Raw genomic sequence first — 21418 nt, forward strand, 5'->3', positions numbered from 1 at the left:
TTATTGAGACTGAGTCCTGCTCTGTCACCTAGGCTGGAGTGTAGTGGCATGAACACGGCTCACTGCAGTCTCAATCTCCTGGGCTCAAGCAATCCTCCCACCTCAGACTCCCAAGTAGCTGGGGCCACAGGCATGTGCCACCATGGTCAACCTTGTATATTTTCTCTGGAGAATGGTCTATTTCAATCTTTTGCCCATTTCTAAATTGGGTTATTCCCTCTTACTATTCTATTGTAAGAATTCTTTACATATTCTAGATACAATTCTTTTGTTAGATATATGATCTGCAAATATTTTTTCCAATTTGTGGGTTGTCTTTTAACCTTCTTGATCGTGTCGTTTGAAGCACAAAGGTATTTAATTTGGGTGAAGTCAATTTACCTGTTTTTCCTTTTGTTTCTTGGGTTTTTGGTGTCATATATACAAAATTATTGCCTGATCCAAGTTATGAAGACTTATGCCTATGTTTTCTTCTAGGAGTTTTGTAATTTTAGCTCTTAACATTTAATCTTTTGATGCATTTTGAATCAATTTTTTGTACACGCTGTGAGGTAGGGGTCCAACTTCATTTTTAATGTGCAGATATTCTATTTCTTCAGAAAATTTGTTTAAAAAATAATTCTGGCACACTTGTCAAAAATCAATTAACTGTAAACTTGAAGGTTTGTTTCTGGACTTTCAATTCTATTACATTAATCTAAATGTCTGTTCTTATGACAGTGCTAAAATGGTTTTCTTTTGCCTTTATGCTTTAGCAAAAGTTGTGCTGGGTTTAAAATGATTGGGTCACTATTTCTTATCTTGAAGATATTTGGTATAGCCTCACTGTCTCTAGCACTGAATACAGAGAAGCAAGCCTGAGGCCCATCCTGTGATTTTTATGCAGAGGACCTACTTGATATTTTGATTCAATGACCAAGGAATTATTTTTTTATCCACAATGTTTACTATTTCTGTTTTTTTTTTTTTTTTTAATTGGGTGATTGGGATGTGGGTATCAGAACCTGGAATTGCGAACAGTTATATCCTTTGATAGTCCCTTTTGAGAACCCTTTTTTTTGTTGTTTGTATGTTTGTTTTCTTTTATTTCTGAGACAGGATCTTGCTCTGTCACCCAGGCTGGAGTACAGTGACACAATCATAGCTCACTGCAGCCTTGAGCTTCTGGGCTCAGGTGATCCTTCTGCCTCAGCCTCCTGAGTAGCTGGGACTACAGATATGCACCACCACACCTGGCTAATATTTTTTTTTAATTTTTGCTTTTGTAGAGACAAGGTCTCACTATGTTGTCCAGGCTGCTCTCAAACTCCTGGCCTCAGGCAATCCTCCCATCTCAGCCTCCCAAAGTACTAGGATTACAGGCATGAGCCACCATGCCTGGCCATGTTTACTATTTCTTAGGAAATATTTTGGTGCTGATAGTTGCATGCCAGCTTTCCTGAGAGCCATGGTTTGCTGTTTTTATTACATAGACTGAAACTTTTTTATGGAAAATTTTCTCATAGTAAATCTCAAAATATATATTTTTTGTTTTGTTATTTTAATCTTTTTCTTGGGGACAACAATTATGACATGTTGGAACTTTTTTTTTTTTACTTTATTCTCCCCATAGATAGATACATGATAAATAGATACAGATTATATAGATACTCTATATATACATATATGAAATAGGTGTATAGGTGTTTGTTTGTTAGAGACAGGGTCTTTCTCTGTTGCCCAGGCTTCTCAACCTCCCCAGGCTTAGGTGATCCTCCCACCTCAGCCTCCTGAGTAGCTGGGGCTACAGGCATGCACCACCACGCCTGGCTAATTTTTTTGTAGAGACAGGATCTTGCCATATTGCCCAGGCTGGTCTTGAAGTGATCCACCTACCTTGGCCTCCTAAAGTGCCAGGATTACAGGCGTGAGCCGCTGCACCCAGCTATTTTGCTTGCTTCTCTCAACTCTTTTCTTCATAATAATTCCTGTGCTCTCAGCTATGCTAATTCTTCTTTGTCCTTCCTTTACCACAGTTTGTGTTTCTCAGTAGCTTTATCTTTCTCTTCTTCCTGCTTGTTCACTTATTTCTTCCAGCTAACATTTCATCTCTGTTGTCTTGCCATGTCTTCTCTGCATGCTGCTATTTCTGCTTGAGCTCTAGTTTCATAAATGCCTCATTAAGCTTTTCTTTACTGAATGAAAGGCTGGTGACACTGGTCCTCTTGCCAAATACCCTATTTTCCTCCATGCATTTCTCATTTGCCATTTCCCGCTGTCCCTTTCCTCCCATTTTCTTATATAGCTTCTATCTTGGTCTCTTTTATATTACAGTTTGTCTTCGACTGAAATGAGCTTTGTTTTTTCTGAGTACAATTTATGGAAGCATCCTCCTGTGGTGGGAGGGCCGGGGGCTATGATTCAGGGCAGAAGTTATTCCCCCTGCTTAGGACTCTTGATGCCCATGTGAGCAGACCCTGACTCCTCCGAGGCAGCAGGAGCCCTCACGTTCCAGTCCCTGTGACTCACCCTGCCTCGGGGATGGACTTCTTCCTGTAATGAGGATGCACTTGTCACAGGGATGTTCATTTTTTAGTGTTCTTAAGCATACACAGAAAATGAGTCTAACAATATGACATCTGTGGCTGTCTCTGCAGCATGTGTTACATGATGCTTTTATTCTTTTTGGTTGGTTTGTTGGACTTTTCTATATTTTCCTTTTTTTTTTTTTTTTTTTTTGAGACAGAGTCTCACTCTGTCAGCCAGGCTGGAGTGGTGCAATCTCAGCTCACTACAACCTCCAACTCCCGAGTTCAAGCGATTCACCTGCCTCAGCCTCCTGAGTAGCTGGGATTACAGGAACGCACCACCATGCCCAGCTAATTTTTGTATTTTCAGTAGAGACGGGTTTTCACCATGTTGGCCAGGATGATCTTGAACTCCTGACCTTGTGATCCGCCCACCTCGGCCTCCCAAAGGGATTATGGGTGATATATATAGATTATATTATATATAAGGATTAAAGGGATTATAGCCATTGCGCCCAGCCTATATTTTCATTTTTAACAAAAATGTATGTTCCTTCTATAATCATAAAATCAATACATTTTATTAAAAATGGAAGTTTGATTGGTACAAAAATAGAAAGACAAGGCCAGGCACAGTGGCTCACGCCTGTAATCCCAGCACTTTGGGAGGCCTGGGCAGGCGGATCACAAGGTCAGGAGATCGAGACCATCCTGGCTAACACGGTGAAACCCTATCTCCACTAAAAATACAAAAAAATTAGCTGGGCGTGGTGGCGGGCGCCTGTAGTCCCAGCTATCTGGAAGATTGAGGCAGGAGAATGGCATGAACCTGGGAGGCGGAGCTTGCACCGAGATCTTGCCACTGCACCACTGCCTGGGCAACAGAGCGAGATTCTGTCTCAAAAAAAAAAAAATAAATAAATAAATAAATAAAAAGACTAAGAATTGTTATTTGAGAGCACGACAGGGTGAGTATAGTCAACAATAACTTAATTTTACATTTTATTTTTATTTTCATTAGTTAATTTATTTATTCATTTCCACTTTTAAGTGCAGGTTTGTGACATAGGTAAACCTGTGTCATGGGGGTCTGTTATACAGATCATTTCATCACCCAGGTATTAAGCCTAGTACCCATTACTTGTTTTTCCTGATCCTCTCCCTCCTCCCACCCTCCATCCTATGAAAGGCCCCAGGATGTGTAGTTTCCCCCTATATTTCCATGCATTCTTATCATCTAGCTCCCACTTCTAAGTGAGAACATGCAGTATTTAGTTTTCTGTTCCTGCGTTAGTTTGCTAAGAATAATAGCCTCCAGCTCCATCCATGTCCCCACAAAGGACATGAGCTTGTTCTTTTTTATGGCTGCCTAGTATTCCATGGTGTGTACGTGCCACATTTTTTTTTTCATCCAGTCTATCATTATTGGACATTTATATTGATTCCATGTCTTTGCTATTGTGAATAGTGCTGCAATGAACATATGCATGCATGTGCCTCTATAATATAATGATTTATATTCCTTTGGGTATATACCCAGTAATGAAATTGTTGGGTCAAACGGTATTTCTGTCTTTAGGTCTTTGAGGAATTGCCACACTGTCTTCCACAATGGCTGAACTAGTTTACAGTCCCTTAATTTTACATTTTAAAATAACTTAAAGATGGTAGTTTGATTGCAACTCAAAGGATAAATGCTTGAGGGGTGGATACCCCGTTCTCCATGATGCTCTTATTTCACACTGCATGCCTGTATCAGTATAGCTCACGTACTCCATGCATATATACACCTACTATGTTCTCACAAAAATAAAAAATAAAAAATAACATAAACATAAATAAAGCTGATGATCCTCCCCTGTCCCCTCCAAAAGTGGAAGTTTGCACAGCTACAGTGGAATGAAGGACAGACTCGGGTGAGTGGGAAAGCCGGAGGTACAAGCCCGTACGTCTGAAGCATCCAGCCCTCATAGCCGGTGATGGGAAAATCGGAGTCACAGAGCTCAGACCTGGTAATGCAAGATGAACCATTGCAGTTAAAGAGATCACTGGACTAAGGCAAAAACAAAACAAAACAAAACAAAACAAAACGAAAACAAGAAAGAAATCCCGACGTGATGCTGGACAGGGAAAGTCTCATACATCCGGATTATTATCCTAACATCAATAATTCCCATGTGAGAGGAAGCCGGAGCTCGGAGAGGTTTGGTTAATTTCCCCAAGACTCTCTCTTCACTGTAAAGAGGCCAATTACATCCTGCTTTTCTAATTCCACATCCTCAGGCCTTTCTACTCCTTCTTGCCTACTTATTAGCTCTCCAGCTGGGGTGACTCAGTATATGGTGATGCTATTAACCAAGAGAGGGAAGACCGAGGAGGGAGAGATAATGAGCTCTGTTTTGGACAGGATGAGTTACTGTGAATGTCGCGCTTGCAGCTCTGCTGCTGGAATAACACGAAGGGAGAGGCATCATTTCACGTGAAAGCCCACTGCTTCTGTCACCCCGTTCCCGTCAGTCAAATGAGGAAAGAAAATCATGTTTCTAGAACCCTGCTGGTGGCTGTCTTTCTCCCAGAATGAAATCACCTAGTGAGGATGACACTGGCAATGAGGCTCTGACAGCACCTCCTCTGAGTCATCCATGAGCCAAATAGCATCAGAGTCATTTCTTGGCATCCACCCTGCTCCCAGCTCTTGGACGGGGGCATTCCCGGCACCCTCGGGGATGGAAGTGGAATGGGAGAGCAATGACAGCCTTATTGAATTATCCCCGAACCTTAGAGATTCACCTTCCCTGTTGTGGCCCTAAACAGCTAGCCTTATGGGATTTTTACCAGGACTGAGTTTTTTCCTTAAGGTTGACAGACACAGCATCTGGAATAATTCTCTGTTTCTGCACACAGATCATTTTGCCAAGACTGATTATGAAGGTTCCAAAAACCACCACCACAACAAAAATACATCCAGCCAAACTAATGCAACCTGTGTATGATACACTTATTGCCCAAGAGTCAGTTGTTGAACTTCAAGCCTATTTTTTTAAGCGTATCTATATGGAAAACAATAGTAGTGTACTATTTGTATTTCCAGTTGAGATCGTATTATTTGCCTGTAACCTATACACTTTTATTTTTTTATCAGACAGGGATTCAAACTCAGACTCTGCCACTTTTCAGTTCTGTTCCCTTGGGGAAGTAAGTTAGTTTCCAAATCTTAATTGCCTCATGTATAAAATCGTTACAACAGTATCAATTTCATCACACTCTTGTGAGGATCCTATTAAATGAGTTAATGCACAGAAAACATTAGCACAAATCTTGGAGCATTGCAAGTGCAAAATAAATAGCAGCTATTATCAATATTCTTTTGCAAAAGACAAGATTGACACAATTTACTCCAATTGTGTACATATGATGCTTTTTTTTTTCTTTTTTCTTTTTTTCAGACAGAGTCTTACTCTGTCGTCCAGGCTGGAGTGCAGTGGAGTGATCTCGGCTCACTGCAAGCTCCACCTCCCAGGTTCATACCATTCTCCTGCCTCAGCCTCCTGAGTAGCTGGGACTACAGGCGCCCGCCACCACGTCTGGCTAATTTTTTGTATTTTTCATTAGAGATGGGGTTTCACCGTGTTAGTCAGGATGGTCTCGATCCCCTGACCTTGTGATCTTCCTGCTTTGGCCTCCCAAAGTGCTGGGATTACAGGCGTGAGTCACCGTGCCTGGTCCATATGATGCTCTTTCATGAGGACATTGCCTTGTACACAATTCCAGTGTGGTTTTCATGTTTAAGAATGAATGTGGCTGCCACGATGCATTTCAAGGCCTTCTTAGGTCTTCCTCTACAAGACTGCACAGAACTCCCTACTCCAGCATTTATGCAAGTAGAGTCTGTTATCAACATACAACAATAGCAATGTCTATCAAGTAGGAATCAACTCTAGACAGTAAAAAAAAAAAAAGAGAGAGCAGAGATCACTTTTTGTTTTATGTCCCTCTGTGTCCCAAGCATCCGGTACATAGTAGGATCCTAAAGACTGAATAAATAAATCACCTTCTATAAGCCAAACACCATGCAAGAGGCTTTGCCGTTCTGTTTCTGTAGAGGAGTCAGAGATCCCCTCCAACACATCTTTAGCTCTTAGCGGGTGGACTCTATAGTTGGATCTAGAAACCAAACTGACACCAGGCAGATTAGCAAGAGCAAACTATAAAAATTTACTTAGTTTTATGTGTACATGGGGATCTTCATAAGAGAGGCAAACCCAAAGAAGAGGCGAAAGCAAGATGCTTTTGTACTATTTAGACAAAGAATGATAAAATTGAGAAGAAATGGCAAGACAAAGAAAATCTGGCTGGGGGCAGTATATTTTCTTTCTTTCTTTCTTTCTTTTTTTTTTTTTTTTTTTTGAGATGGAGTCTCGCTCTGTCGCCCAGGCTGGAGTGCAGTGGCGCGATCTTGGCTCACTGCAAGCTCCACCTCCCGGGTTCACACCATTCTCCTGCCTCAGCCTCCCCAGCAGCTGGGACTACGGGCTCACGCTGCCACGCCCAGCTAATTTTTGTATTTTTAGTAGAGACGGGGTTTCACCGTGTTAGCCAGGATTGTCTCAATCTCCTGACCCTGTGATCCGCCCGCCTCGGCCTCCCAAAGTGCTGGGATTACAGGCATGAGCCACCGCGCCCGGCCATGGCAGTATATTTTCTAGAGGAGTTACTAGGAGATGTATAAGGGAGTGAAAAAGAGGTTGTAGATAAGGGATACATCTTTTTTGTTTTGTTTTGTTTTAAAGACTGAATCTCACTCTGTCGTCCAGGTTGGAGTGCAGTGGCATGATCTCGGCTCAACTGCAACCTCTGCCTCCCAGGTTCAAGTGATTCTCATGCCTCAGGCTCTAGAGAAGCTGGGAGTACAAGCACGTGCCACCAGAACCAGCTAATTTTTTTGTGTGTTTTTAGTAGAAATGAGAGCAACATGGGTTACATAATTAAGTACATTTATTCAGGTCCTTTGCAGCCTTCCATCCCAAGTCTCTGGTGATAGAGCTATTTTCTCACCCTGGTATGAGAAATCTTTCATACTTGCTACATGCAGGAAAAGTCAAGTCAGCCAGCCCTTTCTGAAACTACAATTTCTCCAGTGTTTTCAACTTGCAATAATGAAGATCCCAATCTGGTATGTTTTGAGATAGTATATCCTTCACTCCTTCGTGTCTTTTAATTTTCCTCTATCTCCTTGAAAACTAACTGATTCTTGTATCAGTCAGGACAGGCTAACATGTGCTATGGTAACAATAACCCTCCAGTCTTAGCAACTTAAAACAACAGATTCTTACACCACTTTCTAATTGTTGATCAGCTAATAGCTTAGCTCCCAGGTTTTCTGACTCCAAGACGCAGGAAATGGAGCAGCCACTCTTGCTAGTTTCAGGGATGCAGAGAGGGAGAGAGAGCAAGAGAACGAGCAGGTGAATCACAAGCTGTCCCTCAGCTCACAGCCAGAAGTGACATGGGTCTATTTTGCCTCCATTTCATTGGCCTAGCATGTCATCTGGTCATGCCTAATATCAAAGAGGATGGGATAAGGGGAGTGCCATTCTATGAAGCTCCTGGAATAAGAAACAGAATTTCTGTGAAGAGTCCTTGTTTCCTCACAAGGGAAACTGAGTCACTCGGGTAAGTCACTCAGCCAGGTGTTCAGGAATTGACTATTGATCTGACTCCAAGGCACCTGGGTACAATTTGTCTTTTGGGTCAGCTTGCTTCTCATGTCTTCATGGTGCCTGATAAGGCTGGTCTTTGTAGGAGATCTGCTTTTTCCTAGACCTGAATAGTCTGAGTAAACAAAACCAGGTTGCCATTTCCTATAAATATCAAATTCCAGGGAATTGTCTCCTAGGCAAGAGGGCTGTCTCCAGAACCACAGGAATTGCTAGTTGGCAAGGCCCCAGTTAACACCAAGAAGCTAGCCTTTGTCACTCGGATGTGGCCCAGATTTCCAAGCTGTCGAAACACAAGTACCAAATGATATCGGGATTCGTTGTGGAGAAGCTGTCCTTGTAATCCCGGGAGATAATCTCTATTATCTAAGAGAGGAAGGGAACTTGCCAGAGATAAAAATACTCACACCAGGCCAAAATACCCACTGAAAGTAAGTTTAAACGGACAGTGGTGACAGAACAAAAGTTTTCACATGACCACAAGACCACGTAATCCAATCCCAAGCCTCCATTTCCAAAATGGCTGGCTGGCTCAGCTTTCTGCTAAAAAAAGCTTTTCTTTCTAAAACAATCACTTAGTAACTCATTACTCACCAGCTGACATTTGGAAATAGCATGGTGGCTTGAAGTCAAATCTTTTTTCATTTCTTCAATCACTCTCCTTCACTTACAGGGTGAGTCTCGGTTGTGTTTTTTAAGCAGACTCTGGAAACTCAAAATTCACAGGTCATGAATTGTTGGTTTCAGCATCTTCAGCTACTGAGACCTTATTCAAACCGCTTATAAGAATGAGTATTAGTTGGTGTTTTTAGCCTTTTATGTTGCCCAGCCATCTCTTATATATCAGAGTATCAGGCCGGGCATGGTGGCTCACGCCTGTAATCCCAGCATTTTGGGAGGCCGAGGCGGGTAGATCACCTAAAGTCAGGAGTTTGGGACCAACCTGACCAACATGGAGAAACCCCGTCTCTACTAAAAATACAAAATTAGTCGGGCGTAATGGCGCATGCCTGTAATCCCACCTACTCGGGAAGCTGAGGCAGGAGAATCGCTTAAACCCAGGAGAGGGAGGTTGTGGTGAGCCGACACTGCGCCATTGCACTCCAGCCTGGACAACAAGAGCGAGACTGTCGCATTAAAAAAAAAAAAAAAAATTGGAAGTTTATTAGGCGAGAGAAAGAGAAAAACTCTCTCTCCTGCAGACATGGAGGGGTTCCCGAGTGGTTCTTCCAGTTCCACGGTGAAAGGCACGGGGTTTTATAGACTAGCTTGAGGAGGTGGTGTCTGATTTACATAGGCCCAAAAGATTGGTTGGACTAGTGCCATTTACATAGTACGTGAAGAAGCTGGCCATCCCAACCTCATCCTTCATTATGAATATGGGGCCTCTGCCTGGCCGGCGCCATGTTGCCTGTTCCTTTACTGTACACATGGTTGAAGGGAAGATGGAGCAGCCATGTTGAACATGCCTGGCCCCCAGGTAGCTTTTTCTGATTGGCACAGCTGCCAGCATTTCTTTTTTGTTGTTGCTGTTTTTTTTTTTCTTTTTTCTTTTTTTTTGAGATGGAGTCTCGCTCTGTCTCCCAGGCTGGAGTGCAGTGGCGCGATCTCGGCTCACTGCAAGCTCCGCCTCCCAGGTTCACGCCATTCTCCTGCCTCAGCCTCCTGAGCAACTGGAACTACAGGCACATGCTACCACGCCTGGCTAATTTTTTTGTATCTTTAGTAGAAATGGGGTTTCACCATGTTAGCCAGGCTGGTCTAAATCTCCTGACCTCGTGAGGAGATTGGCTCGGCCTGCCTCGGCCTCCCAAAGTGCTGGAATTAGAGGCACGAGCCACTGTGCCTGGCCTCCAATTTTTTTTTTTTTGTATTTTAATGGAGACTGGGTTTCACCATGTTGGACTGGGTTCACCAGGATGGTCTCGAACTCCTGACCTCAAGTGACCCACCCGCCTCAGCCTCCCAAAGTAGCTGGGATTACAGGTGACCACCACCACGCCCAGCTAATTTTTGTATATTTAGTAGAGACGGGGTTTCACCTCGTCTTGAACTTCTGGCCTCAGGTGATCCACCTGCCTCAGCCTCCCAAAGTGGTGGGATTACAGGCGTGAGCCACCGCGACCGGCCAGCTGCCAGCATTTCACCCGTGCAAACTTCCAGCTTGCTTATCTATGTCTGCAGCTCGATTTTACAGGCTGTTTTTTGTCAGAGAAGAAATGATTTGGCCGGGCGCAGTGGCTCACGCCTGTAATCCCAGCACTTTGAGAGGCCAAAGCAGGCAGATCGAGAGCATCCTGGTCAACATGGTGAAACCCCTGTCTCTACTAAAAATACAAAAATTAGCTGGGCATGGTGGCGGGCACCTGTAATCCCAGCTACTCGGGAGGCTGAGGCAGGACAATTGCTTGAACCCCGGAGGCAGAGGTTGCAATGAGCTGAGATCCCGCCACTGCAGTCCAGCCTGGATGACAGAGCAAGATTCCTCTCAAAAAAAAAAAAAGACATAATGAGGGCTGCATTTTTATTAAAATGGAAACCTTGCCAAGGACTTACTTACCCTCACTAACTGCCTAAATATTTTTTTTTAGCTCCTGTATCTCCACTGACTGCTCACACTATGCTTACGTGAGTCATCTACAAGAGGGCGCTAACCTGCCCTTAAACTCTGAATTTTCTGACATTGACAACATGCCTGTCCTCCCACATCCACCTGTCTCCAGGTCTCTGACATTTACCTTTCTCATTGGCATGCAGGAAAATGATCCCCCTTACTTATTATTTATGTTAGTGTCAGGGGTAAAATGGGGTGGTACTTGGCACCCATAGCTGAGTCACTCTGACCATCAGAGACACAGTTTTAATGAGACTGGCTGTGTAAGGCCACGACGGGAAGGTGAATCTCTAAAGTTCGGGGATAATTCAATAAGGTCGTCATTGCCCTCCCACCCACCTTCATCCCCCAAAGTGCTTTGAATGCCTGCATCCAAGAGCCAGGAGCAGGGTGGACGTCAAGAAATAATCCTGATGCTATTTGGCTTATGGATGATTCAGAGTAGGTGCTGTCGGAGCCCTAATTCCCCTTGTTTTTGAACTATCATGTCATACTCCTTCGTGCATGGCATTTTATCTCTCAGGATCTTCCTTCTTTCCCCAACTTTCTGTTGCCTTCCCACCTGTAATGTAGACTGTTTAGAACCTCCCCTCCTCTTCTCTTTCACTCAGGCTGAAGTGCAGTGGTATGATCATAGCTCACTGCAGGCTCAAACTCCTGGGCTTGAGTAATCCTCTCACCATAGCCTCCCAAGTAGCTGGGACTACAGGTGTGTACTACCATACCCAGCTAATTTTTTCATTTTTATTTTTGTAGATACGGGGGTCTCGCTATGTTGCCCAGGCTGGTCCCGAACTCCTGGCCCCAAGTGATCTTCCCATGTCGGCCTCCTGAAATGCAGGGACTACAGGCATGAGCCACCATGCCTGGCCTTAAATCTGCATTTTGTATTTTCTTCCCATTATATGGTTTGCCTCTACTGGAGACAGTCAGGCAGGATCTCCACTGTAGAAGAGAGACTTCCATAGAGTCAACTTCCAGATCCACAGGGCATAGATTTGCAGCTCAGATCAGAAAGCAGGCTGACGGGGAATGAGGAGTGAAGAAGGATTGAGATGGGAAGTTATATTAGAATCTTCCTTTTTGGCTCTTTCCAGTGTCTGGATAACTTTTGTGCTAGCCAGGATGACAGACTTCCCAAGAAAAGAAAGAACAGTGGAGCATGAAGATAGACTAGGTGCTTCCTGCCTCAGTTTCCATTTTGTACCAATGATAGTGTTACTGGTGGAGGGTGTCCAGGTTCTTGACCTCTTGAACAAAGAATTGGACAAAATGCACAAAAAAAACAAGGAAAGAATGAAGCAGTAAAAGCAGAGATTTATTAAAAATGAAAATATGTTCCACAGGGTGGGAGCGGGCCCAACCACAGGGGCTCAAGAGCCCCGTTATCCAGAATTTTCTGGGGTTTAAATACCCTCTTGAGGTTTCCATTGGTTACTTGGGGTACGCCCTATGTAAATGAAGAGGATGAAGTAAAGTTACAAAGCTGGCCGAGTGTGGTGGCTCACTGCTTGTAATCGTAGCACTTTGGGAGCCAGAGGCAGGCAGATCACTTGAGGTCGAGAGTTCGAGACCAGCCTGACCGAAATGGAGAAAACTTATCTCTACTAAAAATACAAAATTAGCCGGGCGTGGTGGCACATGCCTGTGATCCCAGGTACTCGGGTGGCTGAGACAGGAGAATCGCTTGAACCAGGGAGGCAGATGTTGTGGTGAGCCGAGATGATGCCATTGCACTACAACCTGGGCAACAAGAGCGAAACTGTGTTTCAAAAACAAAAACAAGAAGCAAACAAAAAGAACAAAACAAGAGTAGAGTGGCTTCAAGGGTCTCTGCTAAATAAAGGAGAATTTAAATGTGCTTATTTGGGGGGTTTGGTTTTCTTTAAAAGGGGACCTTGTCTACTCCTCCCTCATTGCTACCCTACAAACTAGTGTCAACCTATATAGTCTTGCTACTAGAAAGGAGTCCTGATCCAGACCCCAAGATGGGGGTTCTTGGATCTCAGGCAAGAAGGAATTTGGGACGAGTCCATAGAGTAAAGTGAAAGCAAGTTTATTCAAAAAGTAAAGGAATACAAAATGCCTACTCCATTCGCAGAGCAGTGGCATGGACTGCTTGACTAAGGACCCTTATAGTTATTTCTCAATTATATGCTAAATAAGGGGTGAATTACGAGAGTTCTGGGAAAGGGGTGGGCAATTCCTGGAACTGAGGCTTCCTCCCCTTTTTAGACCATATAGGGTAACTCCTGGACATTGCCATGGCATTTGTATACTGTCTTGTTGCTGGTGGGAGTGTCTTTTAGCATGCTAATGCACTATAATTAATGTATAATGAGCAGTGAGGATGACCAGCGGTCACTTTCGTTGCCTTCTTGGTTTTGGTGGGTCTTGGCTGGCTTCTTTACCGCAACCTGTTTTATCAGGAAGATCTTTGTGACCTGTATCTTGTGCTACCTTCTATCTCTTCCTGTGACTAAGAATGCCTAACTTCCTGGGAATGCAGCCCAGCAGGTCCCAGCCTTATTCTACCCAGCCGCTATTCAAGATGGAGTTGCAGTGGTTCAAATACCTCTGACAGTGTCATTGAAGAGATGATTTGACTTAAGTTGGAAAACAGGTCCATAGTATTGGTTAAAGATGTAGGGACAATGCCCGGGTTTGCTTGCCAGCAGGGTGCAGTCAGCCCTACCATCTCATTCCCTGCCTTCCGGGTGGGCAAGTGAGTCCAGCAAGGCCCAATGCCCCCCAAATTTGTGCATCTTCTTGGAAATTTCCACTCTATCACGGGACACATGTATTTCAAGTTGCACCAGCTATGTTCTGGGCAACTCTTTGGATGCCTTCTTTTATAAAGTGGCATTGAGAAGTTGAGAGGATCCTGAAATAGCAATCTGCAAATTTGGTTCAAATTTTGACTCCGTTGCTAGCTCTATGACCTAAGCATATCACCTAGTGGTGCTAGGTGTCTGCATGGTCAACTCTAAAACCATGAAGGGTTGTTCTGAGGATTCAGTAAAACCATGTAGAGCCCTCCCTTGATATACCTGGGGGATTGGTTTCAGGACCCCTGTCTTCCACCTTCTAGTCCCCACGCACCTCAGATACCAAAATCCAAGGATACTCAAGTCCCTTATGCTACAGAATGGTGTAGTAGTTGCGTATAACCTATGCATATCCTCCCGTACACTTTCAATTTTATCTTTAGATTGCTTCTAATACCTTACACGATATAAATGCTATGTAAATGGTTGTTATACTATATAGGTTTTTTAATTTGTATTTTTTATTGACTTGTGTTCAATTTTTTTCTCTTTTTTTTGTTTTTTAGATAGAGACTGAGTCTCTATCTGTCTCCCACTGGAGTGCAATGGTGCCACCATAGCTCACTTCCACCTCAAACTCCTGGGCTCAAGTGATCCTTCCTGCCTCAGCTTCCTGAGTTGCTGAGATCACAAGCACAAGTCTCCAACATATTTTTAATCCTTGGTTGGTTGAATCCATGGGTGTAGAACCCACAAATACAAAGAGCCAATTGTATGTAAAAATCTTTTGCACAATGCTTGACACATAGCCAGTCCTTGATAAATGATAGGTGAGTGTTATGAGTCTATTTTGATAATAACACTATAACCCTGGGAGTTCACTACTAAGATATTCTAGTTCATAAAGTCAATAAATAATAATAATAATTATTATTGTTATTTTGAGACAGAGTCTTGCTCTGTTGCCCAGGCTGGAGTGCAGTGGTGCAATCTTGGCTCACTGCAACCTTCACCTCCTGGGTTCAAGTGATTCTTATGCCTCAGTCTCACACTCAATAAATGATTCTTGAATGAGACTCAATCAATGGCTGCAAGCTAACGGACAATCAGTGCCCAGCTTACTTGAAGTCCAGGTAGCGCTGAGTGCCGTTGCAAGAAGAAAACTTAATATTCACTGCATTCCAGAATGCTTACATGGTCATGTGTTTCTAAACACTAAAACTGAGGAAAGACCTTTGGACATTCTGTCTCTGCCTTTCCACTCCCTTTTGCCTGGCTGCCAGCCTACTTAAACATTCTTCTACTTCTCATTGGCTTGTTCCAGTGAAAAAGTTTGTTGAGTAAGCCACTGAAATTTTTAAAGCCATGTTGGAAATACCTAAGTAAGCAAAGCACAGCTTTACAAACAGAAGATATTAAAGAAATAAACTGTGGATTGAAAGAGATAAAAATGTGGTACATGGCCATGCGCAGTGGCTCACGCCTATAATCCCAGCACTTCGGGAGGCTGAGGCAGGGGGATCACAAGGTCAGGAGTTCAAGACCAGCCTGGCCAACATAGTGAAACCCCATCTCTACTAAAAATACAAAAAAATTAGCCAGGTGTGGTGGTGGGTGCCTGTGATCCCAGCTGCTCGGGAGGCTGAGGCAGGAGAATTGCTCGAACCCGGGAAGCGGAGGTTGCAGTGAGCCAAGATCGTGCCATGGCACTCCAGCCTGGGTGACAGATTGAGACTTCATCTCAAAAAAAAAAAAAAAAAAATGTGGTACATATATACCATGGAAATGCAACCATAAGGAACAAGATTACATCCTTTGCAGGGACATGGATGGAGTTGGAAGCCGTTATCCTCAGGAAACTAACACAGGAACAGAAAACCAAACACTGTATGTTCTCACTCATAAGTGGGAGCTGAACAATCAGAACACATGGACTCAGGAGGGGAACGACACACACCAGGGCCTGTCAGGGAGAGGGAGTGGTGGGGGAAGGGACAGCATCAGGACAAGGACAAATAGCTAATGCATGCAGGGATTAATACCTAGGGGATTGGTTGACAGGTGCAGCAAATCAACATGGCATACATTTACCTATGTAACAAACATGCAAGTCCTGCACATGTACCCCGGAACTTAAAATAAAATTAAAAAAAAAAAAAAGAGAGAGAGAGAGAGAGTGTGGCCAATGAAAAGTATGTGAGGCATTGCATGGAGCCAGCAGCTCTTTAAGGGATCTTGAGTTTTTCACATGCCACGTAAGCCTTCCAATAGGTACAGCATCCGTTGTCCCTGGAAGTCCCCAAAATGTTCTTCGTGGAATGGGTTAATCCCTTCTCTGCCAAGAATTCTCACTCAGGAGGAGCAAATGTTCATCGAACTGCCTGCCAAATACCATCTCCAGACTCAGTGTCATGATTTCGAGTCCTTGCCACCCTGGTCCCTCTCTCCTGTAGCCGCTGAGCTTCTCCATGTTCCTCTTTCTCTTCCTTTGATGGGAGCACCATGCTGTGTCAATGGGGCTATGGTTCCCATAGGCTCCTATGGCACCCGCGTGAGTCTTGTTAAGACTGTGGCCCGTGTTCCCATCCCAACTTATTTATGTGAACATCCCTTCTCCTGAAACACTTAAAAGCAGGTATTTATTTGTATCACCATTACAATAATACCATTTTATGACTGCCCACCACATTCCAGATTCTGTGTTAAAGGTTTCACATGTATTACCTTGTTGAATCCTCACACCAGGAATTAGCAAATGCTTTCCACAAAGGGCCTGATAGTAACTCTTTGAGGCTTTGCAGGCCATCTGGCCCCTGTCATAGTCACTCAACTCTGCCACTGAAGCATAAAAATAGCCATAGACAACTTGTAAATAAATGAGGTTGGCTGTGTTCCCATAAAACTTTACACAGAAAAACAGGCGGTAGGGGTGAGCTTGCACACAGGTGACAGTTGGCTGATCCCTGCTGTAAACACCCATGGAAGTAAGCAGGTTGTTAATACCCATTTCACAGATGAGTAAATGAAGCATAGAGAAGAGATTAAGCATCTTTGCAAAGATTGGACAGGTTGTAAGCGGCAACCCAGGGTCTGTGCAATGCCAGGTCCTATGTAAACACTATGTCCTAGCGGTTGCAAACAAAAAAGACATGAGCCTTAGGAAACAGAGAGATGGAGGACAAACACTTTCTCCAGCAGCCTGCCCCTTCCTTATGACCACAGACTTCCCCTTGAGTTCTGCACCAGCAACTCACCTTCCCTTGTGGGCTGAGATCCTGCTCATGGCAGCAGTTGCTTGTAGTGCTCTGATGTGATTGTGAGGAAGGCAGGTTGGCTATTGTTCTCTATTCTGTACTAGAATGCAACTTCAGGAGCTCTCCAGATAAAGACAACAGCTATCTCTTACTTTTCCAGGAACATAAATAAGATTGATTGGTACGTGTGTTAATGGCATTACTGATTGAATAATGAAATTATTGAGTGAGTGTGGGTTTCTCCAGCATGTGTGTATATGCCAAATACGTATAATACATTATTATATATTATATAATTATAATTATATATAATATATATTATATGAAATAATATAATTATTATATTATCTGAAATAATATAATTATATATGATATGCAATAATATAATTATTGTATATGATATGAAATAATATAATTATTACATATGATATAAAATAATATAATTATTATATAGTATATAAAATAATTTAATTATTTATAGTATATAAAATAATTTGATTATTATATAGTATATAAATAATGTAATTATTGTTGTACATTATATAAAATAATATAATTATTATTGTATATTATATTATATAAGGTAATATAATTATTATATATTATATACATAATATAATTATAGATTATCTATTACATAATATATTATAGATTATTATAATATATTACATACACTAACATAATGATTATATATTACTATAAAATATGTATTATATATTATCTATTACTAGAATATTATATTTTATCTATTTTTATAATATATCATAAAGTCAATAAATAATTCATTTTTGAGACAGTCTTGCTGTATATACAAGACTGTATATACAGCTGTACATGCTGTATATAGAAGACAGTCTTGTATGTATAATATATACTATATTGTATATAATATATATATTATATTATATAGTGCACTAAGTACTGGAAATATACCATGAAACAGTAAAATGACAGATCCTAGTATTAGCCTTGTCGAAATGATCATCTTCACCTGTGTGTGACTGATGACTTTTTCACTTAGGTTTCTACAGTTTATCTGGTTCCTGTTTGAATTATTCTGATGGACTCTTGCCACCTGAGATCAATATTATTAACTCCACATTAAGGGTGGAAAAGCTGAGGCTGAGAGTTGCACAGAGTTGCAGAGGGTCACACAGTGATAATGTCGGTGCTTAAGTTGAGTCGTTGGCTGGAGACCTCTGTCTCCTGACCCCCACACCCTTTCCTACCACAACTTGCTGCTCTGCTATTACACAGCCATGCCCTGGGCCATTCTCCCTCACCACTTCCAGCTGGCAGCATCTTTGTCTGAACTTTATTTAACCTGGCTCCTTTCCAGGCCCTCTGGCAGCTGTCCCAGTTCTCCTTTGCTATCTGCCCAGCATCTCCCAGGTTCATTTCTTAAGCTCTTATCCTTCTTTGACAGCCAAATGCCCTCTATTTTATTTTCTCCCTTGGGCACACTCGTAGGATGGAGAAAAGCCGAGAGATTGTTCACTTTCTTAACAGGAGCTGCTTTCAATTCAGCCACAGCTGCTATACCTTTCAGAAGTGAGATGGATCCCAAGACAGATGGCTCAGCAGTGACTATTTTAAGCCCCAGAGTCACAAGAACAGATTCAAAATAACTCAGTCCAGCAGGGGTCAAAAGCAGAGCAGAGCTTGCTGGCTTTAAAGAAAGCATGACCCTAGGTCTTTGAAGTCACTGAGTTAAGTCAGCACTGACGTTTTCTAGTTAATAAGACTTTTTCAGCACAGTTTTCTGTGCTGATGTTTCAGGACAGATTGCCCTATGTTCTGAAAAAAATCTTCCTCTGATACTTCAAAGCTCTTCTTTGAATATGTATTACTGCTCTCAAGATTTGTACCAGGGGACATTCTGCTTACCCTTATGCATCAATCAGCAAATTGCAACAATAACGCCGTGTAAGAAAATATCTCATAATTCAGTGACTTTCAGCAACAATCACTTATTCTTTTTCACATGCCTGGACTTGGCTTGGGGTCAGCTGATCTGGACTCAGCCTGGCTGATCTCGGCTCCAAGTTGTAGATTTGCTTCTGTTGCCTTACTTAGCTGTCATCCTCCTTGGATCAGCTACAGGCTATTCCGAACATGTTTCCGTGGCCGTAGTGGAAATGCAAGAGGGAAAGTTCAACTACACATGTATGTTTCCAGCTCTTGTTTGCATATGTCTGCTAATAGCACATAGACCAAAGCAATTTACATGGTCATGCCCTCTATCGATGGGGCAGGACAGATACTCTACTCGAAGTGGAGCGGGGAGGAACTGAAAAATCACGTGCCGAAGGTTGAGGCTAGGAGAGGAGTGAATCATGAGAACAGCAACGCTATTCATCATGCCTGGGTGGCAGAGCACCTGCAGAAGAAGGCTATCTAGAGGGCAACAGAGAAATCAGGTGATTATTTTCCCTTCTAGCAGTTGTGGCTACTCATTACCATTTCCTCTCCAGGGAGGAGTCAAGGCCACAGAAGATGGTTTGACATCTCCCTTTGGAATGACCTTAAGCTATCTCTGCACTTTTTTATAAAGACCGCTTTCTTGCCTTCAGTCCACTGAGTGGGCTGCCCATTGCTGTTGAATTCTTAAAACTGGCTTCTCGGAGGTATTTAAGAGATTTCAGGAGTGCGGAGACACACATTGAATGGACGAGTATAGGGTCATTTAAAGGAACCCCTTTCTTACCGTAGCTCCCTCCCTGTGTAAAAGAGCTCCTTCAGTTTCAACAAGACTATTATAGATCCATACTGGGGGCTGTTTACCTGGCGCAGTAAGACCACGTATCTACACTGAGGCTTTGCAGCCATAGAAAAAAATGTAGATATTTGCAGAGTGCCCAGCAAGCAGGACCAGGTGGCTAATGCTTAAATCCTGACCTCTCCACTGAGAACTTGCAGATAAGGGATTTTAAAGGCAGGGGTAAATTTCAGGAAAACAGAAGTTACAGGCAAAATCATAACTCAATCCATGGAGTTTACACATCAGTTTTGGCTTAAAGGGGCAGGATGTCTTAAAGCAGAGGCCCATAGATCACAGCGGGAGTCAAAGATTTTCTGATCTGCCATTGGTTCTGGAGGCCAAGCTTTGTCTATGGATTTGGGATGAGCAGAGAAGAATGTTAGCTCTGGCTCACGGGTGTGACTTCTTCCAGGTCTTACAGGAAGAAATGTAGAACCAAGAGCAGGGGCCAGATTTCAGTCCTCAATTTCCCCTTATCTGAGGTCTATGTGCCAGTGGACTCATTTGGTGGGGGGCTGGATTTCTGAAAAACAATTCAGGGATATGTGTGAAGATGTTATATTTAGTTTCTATAGGGAACATCTCATGACTCTAAAGGCCTGAAACTTGCCCGGCTATTGTTTAAAGCTACTATTACCCTCTTGCTTATCAACTTAAACTGACCAGCTGTGATCAACAGCATAATGGTTCCCCAATGATGTCCACACCCTAGACCTCAGAACCTGTGAATATGTTGGATTGCATGGCAAAAACGGAATTAAAGCTTCTAATGTGTTGACCTTGAGATAAGGAGGTCCTACTGGATTATCTGGATGGACTCAGCTGTTAAAAAGGTAAGGGTTTTTGACCAGGTGTGGTGGCTCACGCCTGTAATCCCAGCACTTTGGGAGGCTGAGGTGGGTGGATCACAAGGTCAGGAGATCAAGGCTAACATGGTGAAACCTCGTCTGTACTAAAAATACAAAAAATTAGCCAGGCGTGGTGGCACGTGCCTGTCCCAACGGAGAATTGCTTGAACCCAGAAGGTGGAGGTTGCAGTGAGCTGAGACCATGCCATTGCACTCCAGCCTGGTTACAGAGCAACTCTGTCTCAAAAAAAAAAAAAAAAAAAAAAAAAAAGATAAGGGTGGGTTTTTTTTCCCCCATGGGGCAGAGGGAGGCAGAAGAACCAGTATCAGAATAAAAGACACAAAATAAACCTAGGCGTCCATCAGCAGTGGATTAGATTTTTAAAAATGTGGTACATATACACTTGGAATACTATGCAGGCATAAAAAGAATGATATCCTTTGCAGCAACACAGATGCAGCTGGAGGCCATTATCTTTTTTTTTTTTTTTTTTTTTTTTTGAGACAGAGCTTGCTCTGTCACCCAGGCTAGAGTGCAGTGGTGTGGTCTCGGCTCACTGCAACCTCCACCTCCCTGGTTCAAGCAATTCTCCTGCCTCAGCCTCCCGAGTAGCTGGGACTGCAGGTGTGTGCCACCACACCCGGCTAATTTTTGTATTTTTAGTAGAGATGGGGTTTCACCATATTGGCCAAGCTGGTCTCAAACTCCTGACCTTGTGATCCACTCACCTCAGCCTCCCAAAGTGCTGGGATTACAGGTATGAGCTACCGCACCTGACCCAGGGAACCATTACCTTAAGCAAATTAACTCAGAAACAGAAAACCAAATACTGCAGGTTCTCACTTATAAATGGAAGGTAAGCATTGAGTACACACAGACATAAAAATGGGAATGATAGACACTGGGGACTACAAGAAGGGAGAGGAAGGGAGGGGGCAAAGTTTTAAA

At 42.9% G+C, this 21418-nt stretch overlaps 1 long non-coding RNA gene across 2 annotated transcripts in view; it reads right to left on the reverse strand.

The window, feature by feature from the left end:
• Nucleotides 1–16996, reverse strand: part of LOC135969877 (uncharacterized) — a 148911-nt gene extending 131915 nt beyond the window's left edge. For both annotated transcript variants that reach the window (XR_010585239.1, XR_012433151.1), the window contains exon 1: nucleotides 16861–16996. This is a non-coding gene — a long non-coding RNA (uncharacterized lncRNA). The remainder of the gene's footprint in view (nucleotides 1–16860) is intronic.
• Nucleotides 16997–21418: the final 4422 nt, after the last annotated feature.

This window comes from Macaca fascicularis, chromosome 3, assembly GCF_037993035.2.
Source record: "Macaca fascicularis isolate 582-1 chromosome 3, T2T-MFA8v1.1".
In the NCBI taxonomy this organism is placed as follows: Eukaryota; Metazoa; Chordata; class Mammalia; order Primates; family Cercopithecidae; genus Macaca; species Macaca fascicularis.